General features: G+C 42.9%; 1 protein-coding gene across 3 annotated transcripts in view; it reads left to right on the plus strand.

Moving 5' to 3' along the window:
• The window catches only part of TSNARE1 (t-SNARE domain containing 1), a 531,215-nt gene that overhangs the window by 9,674 nt on the left and 508,403 nt on the right, over positions 1 to 13,138 (plus strand). For 2 of the 3 annotated variants that reach the window (XM_082045886.1, XM_082045889.1), the window contains exon 2: positions 12,898 to 12,983. The gene's annotated coding sequence lies outside the window, so the exon portion shown is untranslated. The remainder of the gene's footprint in view (positions 1 to 12,897; positions 12,984 to 13,138) is intronic. The other variant, XM_082045887.1, reaches the window with a different exon arrangement.

Genomic DNA, 13,138 nt, shown 5'->3' on the forward strand with positions numbered 1-13,138 from the left:
AATGTTGTTGTGCATCTTTTTGACGATGAGGAAGGTCGATGAGGCTGCAGGAACTGCGCTGACTTGCCAGTAACGCCTTGTTTAATATGACATCTAAACACCACATATTTTCTTCATTTGCTATTTATTACACTTCGTCTGCTTCGAAACGTGTGTCCAGTTGTGGCCCCTCAGTTCCAGAAGGACAGGGAACTGCTGGAGAGAGTCCAGCGTAGGGCAACAAAGATGCTGAAGGGAGTGGAGCATCTCCCGTGTGAGGAAAGGCTGAGGGAGGGGGGCTCTGGAGCTGGAGAAGAGGAGACTGAGGGGTGACCTCATTAATGTTTACAGATATATAAAGGGTGAGTGTCACGAGGGTGGAGCCAGGCTCTTCTTGGTGACAACCAATGATAGGACAAGGGGTAATGCGTACAAACTGGAACACAAAAGGTTCCACTTAAATTTGAGAAGAAACTTCTTCTCAGTGAGGGTGACAGAACACTGGAACAGGCTGCCCAGGGAGGTTGTGGAGTCTCCTTCTCTGCAGACATTCAAACCCGCCTGGACACCTTCCTGTGTAAACTCATCTGAGTGTTCCTGCTCCAGCGGGGGAATTGGACTGGATGAGCTTTTGAGGTCCCTTCCAATCCCTGACATTCTGTGATTCTGTGATTCTCTGAAATGGGAGTGATCCCTTGGGTTTGTGCCATTTTGCTGTTGTTTCTGTTGAAGTGTCCTCTTTCCAACATGTGGGCTTGATATTTTTTTCAAAGGAATTTGATTTTTTGATTGCGTTAGCAAATAATTTGCTTACAACACTGGTTCAACATCCCGACAGTAACTGAAAGTCCCTCCGTGTCCCTTCTATTTGCTGTGGGATCTTTATGAATGAGAGGTCTTTATTCCTCCAACAATTTGAAGTTAACTCAAATAAGCTGCATTTTCTAATTAAAAACAAATAAATCCACGTAGCTTCATCCTCCTGTTGGGAGCTGCAGATCTTGAGCATCTTCTTGATCTTGAGATCTTCTTTCAAAGTGAGGCAAGGGCCAAACCTTAATGCAGCTCTTGACTATTTCCCCCCCATAAAACAATTGATTTATGATCCCTTGTAACACTATTAGCTTTCTAGACTCTCACAACAACCTCCTAATTTCTAAAATACCTAATTTATACAACTTGACACATAGTGCTAAATAGCTTGAGATGTGATTTATCTTTCCCAAATGTTCAACAAGGCCAAGTGCTGGGTCCTGCACTTTATCCACAACAACCCCCTGCAGGGCTCCAGGCTGGGCACAGAGTGGCTGGAGAGCAGTCAGGCAGAAAGGGACCTGGTGATACTAATTTACAGGAAGCTCAGCATGAGCCAACAGTGTGCCCAGGTGGCCAAGAAGGCCAATGGTATCCTGTCCTGTATCCAAAATAGCATGGTCGGCAGGACAAGGGAAGTGATCCTTCCCCTGTACTCTGCATTGGGGAGGCCACACCTGGAGTATTGTGTTCAGTTCTGGGCCCCTCAGTTCAGGAAAGATATTGGAGTGCTGGAGCAGGTCCAGAGAAGAGCAACAAGAATGGTGAAGGGACTTGAACACAAGACTTATGGGGAGAGGCTGAGGGAGCTGGGGTTGTTTAGTCTGGAGAAGAGGAGGCTTAGAGCTGAGCTCAGCACTCTCTAGAACTACCTGAAGGGCAGTTCTAGCCAGGTGGGGATTGGTCTCTTCTCCCAGGCAGTCAGCAATAGGACAAGGGGCCATGGGCTTCAACTCTGCCAGGGGAAATTGAGGCTGGAGATTAGAAAGCAATTCTGTGCAGAGAGAGTGGTCAGACATTGGAATGGCTGCCCAGGGAGGTGCTGGACTCACCGTCCCTTGAGATTTTTAAACTGAGATTGAACATGGCACTTGGTGCCATGATCTAGTTAATGGACTGGAGTTGGACCAAGGGTTGGACTTGATGATCTCTGAGGTCTTTTCCAACCCAGTAGATTCTGTGATTCTGTGATGTCTTCTGTTGTCTGCCTGATATATCTTCAGCTGCTCTCTTACCCGAGTTCCTGTTGCTGGAGAGACATTAATGTCAGTCCCATCAAATATTCTGCTGCAGGTTGTGACCAGGAGAGGATGCTCAGTGAAAAAGTATGAGAAATTAAACTTATAATTATATATGTATTGTTAAATAACAATTAATTTCCATAATATACTGCATAAGGGCATATTTAGAAATTTCACATATAAATATAATAATAGTGCATATGTTTTTGTTTGCTATATGGGTTGCAAAGCAATCCAGATTTGTACTGACAGTGAAAGATCAAGTCATTTCACTAGGACTACTTTTACCAATGATAAATTAGGAAAAAAAAAGGTTAAAATGATGATGCTTATAGTTCTTTTAAGGCCACTGTTAGTGGCTCAATTTCTCAGTGTCAAAGACCTTCAGCTTCCATTAACTGCAAGTGCCTGAAGATGGAAGTAGGTGGTAAAAGGTGGGTGTTGAAGCCCCAGAAATGCTGCCCTAAGCTTTTTGGCACTTCTGGTTTAGGTAATAACTGGATGCTTGCTTTCCAAAGACCTCTGGTGTCTTGGTCATGCACCACAGGGAAGTTTTCAGAGGATATTTTTCTAAAAATGTAATGGGTTGGTGTCCCAGCCAAGTTCCAAAACTGGTCCCTTGGAGATGCATCTCAGCACGTGGTGGAAACAGTGCTGGAATATTACAGTAAAACGGGATGCAGTGACTGACTCGCCTTTGAGTTTGAAAAGTAGGTTGACAATCTCACTACAGATATTTTCCTGATTATCATCTTTAGAGCTTCCAGCAGATGGGTTTCTTCTGCTTTGCCCCAGCCATGGGGCAATGGAAAAAAATTCTATTTTGGTTTAATTGCAAAGATCCTCTTCTTTGTGTGTGGAAGTGGAGGTCTGCTTTTTTTAATTATTTTTTCCCTTTTCCTTTTCCTTTTCCTTTTCCTTTCCCTTTCCCTTTCCCTTTCCCTTTCCCTTTCCCTTTCCCTTTCCCTTTCCTTTTCCTTTTCCCTTCCCTTTCCCTTTCCCTTTCCCTTTCCCTTTCCCTTTCCCTTTCCCTTTCCCTTTCCCTTTCCCTTTCCCTTTCCCTTTCCCTTTTCCTTTCCCTTTCTTTTCCCTTTTCCCTTTTCCCTTTTCCCTTTTCCCTTTTCCCTTTTCCCTTTTCCCTTTTCCCTTTTCCCTTTTCCCTTTTCCCTTTTCCTCCTTTCCCTCTTTCTCCTCTTCCTCTTGCTCTTCCTCTCCACATTATTCAGACATACCTTTGTTTCCTTTCATGTACAGAGATGTCTCATGGGCTCTCAGGTCTACAGTCTTGCTCTTCTCTCTTCATCCAATTCCTTTCCTAATGCATCATGTTTGTCATACTTTAAAGAGTTAATTATAATTGGTTATAATCTTGTACTTGGAAACAGGGCTGTGGATCTTGGTGCTGTTTGCAAGGCTTTGAACATAGAATGCAGAGTGGGCAGAAAGCAGCCTGGAGGTCCTTCTGTCTCCAGGACACTCACCTCTTGCCTAACTGCATCTCCCAGCTTTGACCATCCCTTTTCCTTTGGATTCTGATAAAACAAGAAGGAGCTTTTGCATTTTCCTCAGTGGTTGCTTCATGGGCTTGAGATGCTGCTGGCTTCTTCAGCTTCATTGGGGTGGAATATTCTCTTTCTGGGAGGGTTCAGCTTTAGCTGCTTTTCTCTGCTGGTGGAAAGCAGAGTAAGAATATGAAGCTTTGCTCTTTGCAAGCAAATTACTTTTCAAAATCTGTGGTGCTTCCTGGGTTGGAACAATAATATAACTCCTTGGAAACAGGCAACGGTCTTCCGAATAAGGCCATGAGTGGCCTTCACCAGTCTTTTACATGCAGGTGGAGCCCCTTGGCTGCCTCACTCTACACCAGCTTTGGTGGTCGAAGACTTGATGTCCTTTTTGCTTCTCTCCCATAGTCCAGCAAGGCCAGTACTTGTCATGGTCAGTTAAGGGCTTGATGGACATCTACTTGATGGGCGTCTACTTGATGAACGTCTCCTTGATGAACGTCTTCTTGATGAACGTCTTCTTGATGGATGTCTTTTTGACAGATGTCCTCTCAAAGACTACCAGCCCCATGATAAAGCTCTTGCAGTTGAATGAGGCAATGTTTTCTGCTGGTTCGTTGTGCTCCATTTCCATTACTCGCCTTCCTGGGCAGACCAAGGCTGGTTATTTTACCTGGCTGGCTCCACACCACTTTGCAAAGCTGCTCTCCTAAGCAGTCAAGGGTGACCTTGCACTTGCTGATTTGGTAGCTGCTCTCTGATGCTGACTCCCTGCATTGCATCTCATAAATAACTCTTGTTTTTTGGTTTCATTTCCTGGATCCCCTTACACCTTGCCAAAAATAATTACAGCCTCTGAGACTGGGGTTTGCTGGGCGAAGGGGAGGAGAACACAGAAAAACCTGCAATCCATGTTTTTTGTGTGCTTACATCAACGTGATGTTGCCAGTGGGACCAGGATCTCCCGTCTGGGGCATGAATCAGGCTGTGCTCGCCTTCGCTGGGACCACTCCTGTTCTGTGCACGAGGTTTCTTTCCCTTCTTCTCTTCAGCATCATCTGAAATTCATGTCCTGGACGATGCCTCCCTTGCCTGCTTTATTACCTCTTAATGTGTTTTCCCAAGTATATATCACTCTTGGATAAACCTCTCCTGCTTTCCTTGGTTGCAAAAACATCTTTTGCCATGGTCTTCCTCCTCCAGCTGCTGTGTGCATCCTTCCTCCACCCATGCAGAGATACTTTTCTGCTTCTTAGCACGTTCTTTGAGCACTTAGGAGCTTGTGCATCCTCCTCGAGAGGTAGATGGATGCCACCGCTCCTGGTTTTACATCCGAGCCGGCGTTAACCGTGGTCATGTGTGGAGCCGATGAGGAAAGCAAGAGTATTTTTAGCTTGTGCTTCTCTGTGCCGCTCGGGGGGCCGCCCACAGTTGAGTATTAAAATAATAGCGGGGACATTGGGTAAGCTTTGCAGCAAAATGTTGATATGCAAATTGCCGCCTTAAGAGCAAACCTCAAGGTGATTTTTGGCAACGTGCACAAGACTCCGGAGCTGTGTGTTTTGAATAAAGATTACAGCAAGGGATTTTGCCCAGAGGGCATGCTCGTCTCAGTTATTCTAAAGTGTAGCAGAGCTGGTAATTCGGTGTTGGAAGCCAACAGGGTGAAAGGTGTCCACCTTTAAAAAGGTATTAGATTAGCATTGGCAGAATGAAAACATAACGTCACCTCTGTAACTTGAATTTCCAGGGTTGCAGAAGCGATAAATCCAGTTGGGTTTCACTGGCAAGTGATTCCTGGGTACTGTCCAGGGAAGAGGTGGCTCTGATGGCTGCAGAGTTGGTTTGGGGGATGTGGAAGCGTTATCTGGTAATAAATGAGCTTGTGCCAGCTGAGTCAGTGCTGCTTTGACTTTTATGTTCAACTTGGCAAGAGGTGGCTTGGCTGTTTGAAACCTTGCAATAAGAAATTGCATAAAATATGAATTACTCTTTTTTTTTTGGTTTTATTTTCCTGGTTACTGAGTGGTACTACTGTGAAGGAAAAGCAGTAAATGAGGAGAACCAAACCAGTGGTTTGACGGTTCTTGATCTGTGGCTATTCAAGCTGGTTCTGTGTCCATTGCTACAAGGTAGAGGTACCATTTCTCCCTCTTTCTGCCCCCAAGCTCAGTTGTATCCAACAGCTACAGCTGGGCAGCTGTGTGGGTTTTTGGGCAGGTGGAGAAGTTATCCTGCTTCAGTAAGGACAATGAGCACTGAGGGAGACCAAGAGAAGCTATAACATGCCATGGGACAACTGGCCAAAAGTTGCCCTATTTAATATTTGAGGTCTGAAAAGCAGGTGGGAGTTTTAACCTCTTGGTGGTACCTTCTGCACCAGCATGTTTTCTTCCCTTACTGACTCTTGCCTAATATTCCTGTTGTGTCTTTTATCCTACTTTTGAACCTTATTTGACTTTTGGTGTCTCTTTGTCTCATTAAATGATGCCTTTAAGATGTCCTTGATGACCTGAACACTGACAGGAGCTCAAGTTCTTTCCCTCCTCTCGCACACGTCCCCGTAATTAGATAGTAAGTTGAAACCACAGTTATTGAGATTTCCTGTGTGCTGGTGATGGGCTTAATTCAGTAGATGTTTCCTGGACAAAGCTGACCAAATGTTTTTGCTTGTGGACCAGTACAGCATCCTCTGCCATTGGATAGGAAGGCTGGAAGATCGCACTTGCAATGCCTTTCTCTGTTGCATGTGATTTCTGAGGGACTTAATCTGAGCTGAGGTGTGTGTTGGACTCCTACAGCCCATCAAATCATCATGGGCCATGGTTGGACTTGAGTGAAGCCAACGTGCCCAATGGAGTAGTGGGAGAAAACACCCTGGAGTTTGGTTTTCCTCATTCTATACCACACTGATGTTAGCACACTGGAGGTCTTAGTTGACTATTTAAGAGCTGACTTGAAATTTTTAGTTGAATTTGAGTAATCTGTGCCCAATTCCACCAAGTTCTGTATAATGACTTTTGAGGTACTGCTATAAAGAAGTAATTTAGCGTGTGAGTGCTACTGTGCTTGTTTAGGGTATAGCTGCTAAATGAATAGATTTCATAGAGCTTTGCTTTAATTACTTCCAAATCAAGGGCTTTAAGAGACAGTATTCAGTGGACTTGTCCCAATAAGGTGATCAACTGGAAGGTGGATTTGAATCCTTCCATTTACTCTAATTCTAGAGGAGCGAGGACTATGGTTCTTCAAGAAATAATAATTTGTATGTGTTTCCATTATTCTTACACTGTGAAGACTGGGCATTTTGTGGGGAAATAAAAGTTTGTATCACAATAAATATTTTGCTCTAGGATGGGAAACCAGCAGTAAATGAGACAGTTTGTGAGTTCTGAGTTTTGTTTGGGATTTGGAGTTCTTTAGCTCTGAGATTTGTACCAATCTGTACATTTAGAGGCTGGAGAGGGATGCTCTTCAGTGGAAATAAAAACAGTTGGTGGCTAATTTTTCTTTCTTTCAATGTAGCATAGAAGAACCAGGTGGATGAGACTTTATGAGAACACTTTCTCCTGACTTTGATACAAGTTTGTGTTGATCAGCTCTTAGTTCACTTGTGTCCTTTTACTTTAATTATACATTCTAACACCATAAGACTTTTAAATATCAGATTTTGAGGATGTTCTCTGCCAGAAATGCAGGGCTTAAATGCAGATCTTGTTGGCAGGCATCTCAGGATCTGTCGACTCCCCTCCTTCATAACCCTGTCCTCTCTTGCCTGGTTTTTCCCTCCTTAAAAGACAAATTACATTTAATAAAATAGCAGAATGGTCTAAAACACTAAAAGAAAGTACACAGGAATTCAGAAAGGGGTGATCTATAAAGTGCTCTCATGAGTGTGTAGCCCACTGAAGATCACAGTGTCCTGTTTGCATCTTGACCATGCTGAGTGAGTAAAAGAACATCTTCCTAGTTTATCATAGAATGGTTTGGGTTGGAAGGGACCTTCAAAGCTCATCCAGTGCCATCCCTGCCATGAGCAGGGACATCTTCACCAGCTCAGGTTGCTCAGAGCCCCGTCCAGCCTGGGCTGAGATGTCTCCAGAGATGGGGCATCCACCACCTCTCTGGCCAACCTGGGCCAGTGTTTCACCACCCTCACAGTAAAGAATTTCTTCCTCATGTCTGACCTGAATTTCCCCTCCTTTAGTTTAAAACCATCAGCCCTTGTCCTATCACAACAGGTACTGCTAAAAAGTGTGTCCGCATCTTTCTTATTGTCCCCTTTTAAGCACTGAAAGGCCACAATACCTTCTTCCCGGAGCTTCTCTTCTCCAGCTGAACACCCCATCTCTCAGCCTGTCCTCTCAGCAGAGCTATTCCAGCTTCGGGTCATTTATGTGGCTCCTCTGGCCCCTCTCCAACAGGTCCATATGTGTCCTGTGCTGAGGACCCCAGAGCTGGACCAGCACTGCAGGGGGGTTCCACCAGAGGGGGGCAGAGGGTCAGAATCACCTCCCTGACCTGCCACCCACGCTCATTTGGATTCAGTCCAGGATACAATTGGCTTCTGGGCTGCAAGCGCACATTGACGGCTCATGTCCGATCTTTCATCCACCAGTGTCCCCAAGTCCTTCTCTGCAGGGCTGCTCTCTCTTGCTTCAGGCACCTCTTGAACGTTCTTTGTGTCTGTCCTTTGCTGCATCCCACATTTCTGTGGCATTAAACACAAGCTGCTGGTTCTGTCTTCCAGAGCCCTTCTTGTGCTGCCTTATGCCTCATTGACATGTTGATTCTTCCCTTCCAAGGTCATAAACCTCTGACTCTGAAGTGGTCCAAGTCCCTGTTGTTCCATTCTTCTTCCCTCTTGATGACATCACCCATGAATATTTGCAGGGATGCTTTATATTTTCCCCAAACCTTGTTTTTTTAGTGGGATATCTTCAGGGAACCTCACAGCTGACCATCATGCTGGTGTAATTGACCCTCCAGATTGTCTCTGCATTTCTTGATGTTTCCCTTCCAATCTACCCTGTTTCCCTGAAAATATGACCTACCCTGAAAATAAGCCCTAGCATGATTTTTCAGTTTTTTTGAGGATGCTCTAAATGTAAGCCCTACTCCAAAAAATAAGCCCTAGTTACAGTTCATTCAAAAAGTCAATTTAAATCATGTTCAGGCAGCTATACATGTAAAAAAGTAATAAGTTCTGGAGTAAAAATTAATATAAGACACTGTTATATTTTGGGGAAACAGGGTATGTTCAACCCTTTCTGCATTTAATTTCTGAATTTAAGGTCATTAATGCAGGAATCACCTCCTTACTCTGTGTTTATTCACCATTTAATGTGATGCAGATGTGATTCCAAAGTGATGTCATTGATAATACCTTTCAAATAGTTTGTTGTCATAGTTAACACTCTTGGGAATTCTGTCCTTTTATATATATATGTATGTGTGTATATAAATAGATAGATAAAGATATTTTGACCAAGGAGAAAAGTTAAGACATAGTAGCATGTTAACGTTGGAAAATCTCACAAATAATAAAAACTGTATATTTTTTCTGTCCCTATGTTGGCTTCTTTGGTACTTATCAGCTGCTTTATGTGGGGAAACTGAAATGGTAAACTCCAATCTTGCTGGGTAAGAAACATTTTTGTAAAGCTGTGCATTTAAACTAATTCTATCTGCCATACAATATGCTGAGGATTTGTGATCCTCAGCAGGCATTTGACAGATCTTAACTAGTTATGCTAGTTCTTGTCAATCAAAATTAAACGCCTACCTCACTCCTTCCTACTTTCTCTCTCTTCCAGCTTTTTTATTTAGGTTGGTCATTAAAATTGCTTATAACCATAGAAACGAGGAAAGCCCACCTCTTACGTTCTAGATCTTTAGCGCGATATTCCTGTACTGACATCATGTGAGTTATATACACAATGGCTTAAAAAAAACCCGCAAAATCCCGCAGGTAGGCAGAATTGCCATTAATTCTTCCCTATAATGGGGTTGTTCCTATGGCTGCCAACCACAGATCGTGTCCTTCTTGGGTTCCTTTGTGGTGTCCAACACAAGGAGAGACTCTGATGTGGAGAAACTGCTTGATAAGATGGGGTTGGAGAAGAAACCAGATAGATCCGTGGGATGGGAAGGGTTGGAGGATAAGGAGAAGATGGGTCAGCAAGAAGTCACATGCGTGACATAGTGTGCATCCATAATTTCAATATCGGTTTTCATCATTCCAGGGCTGCATGTACCAGGCACCACGTGATGGTTGGGTGGTCTGAGAGATGGACATAATATTGATATTTTTGTAAAACTGGGCCACCAGGTTTCTGTGCTTGACCTGAATTCCTGCTTTGTGGCTTCACTTGTTCTGAAAAATTAAAATATTTACTGATTTTTTGTTTGTTAGAGGCAGTTTAAAAACACTCCACCCAAGGCTACATGAAGGTGATAGAAACTCTTGCCTTAGGAGCTGTGAGCATCCTGAGGTTTCAGTGCTGGACAAACAATGCTGTTTTCATCTGGAGCAAGATAATTCCATGTGAGATTGCTAGATACAAGATTTCTGATTTCATTCCCCCACCTTAAGTTGCACTAAATCATGGAAATATTAGGATTTTTTTTTTTTTACCAGATGGAAGGAGTGACCAATCAGATTAAAATAGTTAACCACAGCTGCCAACATTGCTCTCTGTAGCTTGCTCAGTTTTGCTCTTTTTATGAATTATGGGAACTTGGTGGCACATGGAAAGCAATAAGGCAGTCAAGGGGTGACTTTGCTGGATATATGATGGTGGGGTTGGAGGGATCCTCTTTGCTGGGACCTCTGAATGCTCTGAGATGTGTCGTGCATCAAAGAAGGGCAAAGTCCCAACGCTAGAGCAGGTTGGGGCGTATTTTAGCTGTGTACCAAGAACTTACCTCTGCTTTCACATTTTTCTAATAGTTTGAAAAAAAGCAAACCAAACTCACAAAACCTCAAGGAAGAAACAAACAAATGAACAAAACACTCCCAGGACTGTTGATACATAGACTTCATGTTTAGTTGCTAATCTGTAGATGTGAACTAGTAGACAGTGGTACTTTATATCATAGAATCATAGAATCATTTTGGTTGGAAGACACCCTCAGGATCATGGAGTCTAATGATGACCTAACTTAACTCTAGCACTAAGCCATGTCCCTAAGAACCTTGTCTAAATGCTTTTTAAACACCTGCAGGAATGGTGACACTTATCGATGCCTCCTTAGATGTGTTACAGTAGAAATATAGTTTGTACAAGGAATCTTTGTGGTGGCGATGTAGGTGTTTTGTTTGTTGCTGTGCAGTGATTATGAAGAGGAAAGGCTGCTCCTTGAGAAACTGCAGCATGTCTTGATGCTTGGAAGGTCTCCATGATGAATTATTCCTGAGGTAGCTGGATGTGGTAGTTTCATTGCTCTCCATAGGAAGGCTTGCCTCTTGGGAAAGTGAATTTTGACCTTTGGCTGAAGAAATGACAAGGAAGAAATCATAGAATGATAGAATCATTTTGGTTGGAAGAGACCCTCAGGATCATGGAGTCCAACCATAACATAACCTGACTCTACCACTAAACCATGTCCCTAAGAACCACATCTACATGTCTTTTAAACCACTCCAGGGATGGTGACTCCACCACTGCCCTGGGCATCCTGTTCCAATGCCTGACAACCCTTTCCATTAATTTTTCCCTGATATCCAATCTAAACCTCCCCTGGCACAACTTGAGGCCATTTCCTCTTGTTTTATGACTTGCTTCTTGGCAGAAGAGACCAACACTCTCCATGCTCCAACCACCTTTCCTGATGTGTGATGTAGCATGACAAGATGTTGCTGAGCAATATCTTAAAACTTAAACATCTTATGTTTTTACTCTGTGTTCAAAAGCCATCTCTGGGTATTGTACTTTAACTTAAAGTAATTAACTTAAAATGATTTGGGGTTTTTTGTGTGTTGGAGCTTCTGTGGTTGGCTTTTGAGGGTGTTGAAGTTCATTGTTCTCATCAAAGAAGGGGAAAAGGTAATTGTGTGGTTTTTCTGAGGGTATGAAAACTCAAGGCAGGAGCTCCGTCAGTGTCCTTTGCTGTTCTCTCCACCTCTAGTCTCATCTCACGTCATTTGTCTTTCCTTACCATCCCATCACAAGGAGGGATACGAAGGCTTTGGTGACAAGTCTGGAAGGCTGAGTCCTGCTTAAAACAAACCAACCAGCCCAAGTTTTCAGCAGTTTGAAACACTTTCTTTGAGGAAAAATTATTGTAAAAAGAGAGTAATACTTCTACATCCTTAACATTACACGGTGGAAAAGTGGTTCTGCCTGATTGCCTAAGACATTCTTTTTCTGGTTTTCTATTTTATTTGTTATTAAAGCATAATAAACTGCATCAAAAGCATGTTAAATTCCACCGGAAACATTAATTTCCAAATTTGGGATTAAAAAAATCAGTTGTTAAAGTGTGTGTGGGGAAATGAGTTTATTACATCATTAACTAGAGTCTCCAGAGTTATCAGTTCTTTATGGATGATGTTCTAAAATATGTGGTTGTATATCTGTCTGTATAGATTTGTTATTTCTGCCTACTGCTCTATACACAAGCATGTGCACATGCACTCTTGTATGAATCATCTTTCCAAAAGTCATAATTTAATTTTTCCTCTCTCTATGTATTTTTAGTTCAAAATAAAATATAAAAATGCCATAATGAGTTTTTCCATCTTCTGCTAACTTTGCTTTATAACAGATTGGCTGAGTCCTCTGTGCAGCTTTGTGTCACACCATCCTCGCCAAGGTTTTGCTCTTCTGGGCTGGGACCTCTTGCAATTTTGGGTCTGCTTGGTTGTCCCAGTTATTTGCTTCTAGCTCTGCAATCCCTATAATTGCATGGACTTTCTTTTTATAGGAAATGTAGAAAAAATGCTGACGGATCCTGCTTAACTGGCTAAGGCCAAATATAAAATATGCAATCACTAAGCTGGGGAAATGACAGCTATGTGAAATCACAAATTTCAGAAAATGAGAATTATTTGCTCTATCTCACTGGGCATCCCTTAACGTTTGCACCCTGAAACTAAAGAGAAGGAGTGGGTTTTTTAGGCATGTTCTTACACTGTCAAGAGATATTGTGTAGACCAAGAGCAAAGCTTGCCTGATGTATTTTTCTTTAACAAATTCACAGAGTGTGGAAACTCCCAGAGGCAGTTGAATCTAAAGATACGGCTGAAACCTCAGTCTTGGGAATACCTCTGCTTCAGTCCAAGGGAAACAGAGCACATAAAAACCTATGTGAACATTTCACTTCTGATTTTCATGTTTTTCCTTTTCCCTGAACAGAGACGATACCTCTGAGAAGGTCCTTGGGTCTGTTGCTGCCGAGTGCTGAACAAGTGACTCCACAACATAAAGGAATAAAATTGTGGGTGAGATATTTTTTGCTGTTTTCTTTATGTGATAACGCTTCTCAATTCAGGTTCTTTATTTTGGTTTGGGGGTTTTTGTCCATGTCCCTTGAACTCCTTAGAGATGGTGCTACATTTGGTAGACCCAGCCTATGGAGTGGATGTGCAGGAACGTT

The sequence above is a fragment of the Streptopelia decaocto genome (genome assembly GCF_964273445.1).
Source record: "Streptopelia decaocto genome assembly, chromosome: 2".
Classification (NCBI taxonomy): domain Eukaryota; kingdom Metazoa; phylum Chordata; class Aves; order Columbiformes; family Columbidae; genus Streptopelia; species Streptopelia decaocto.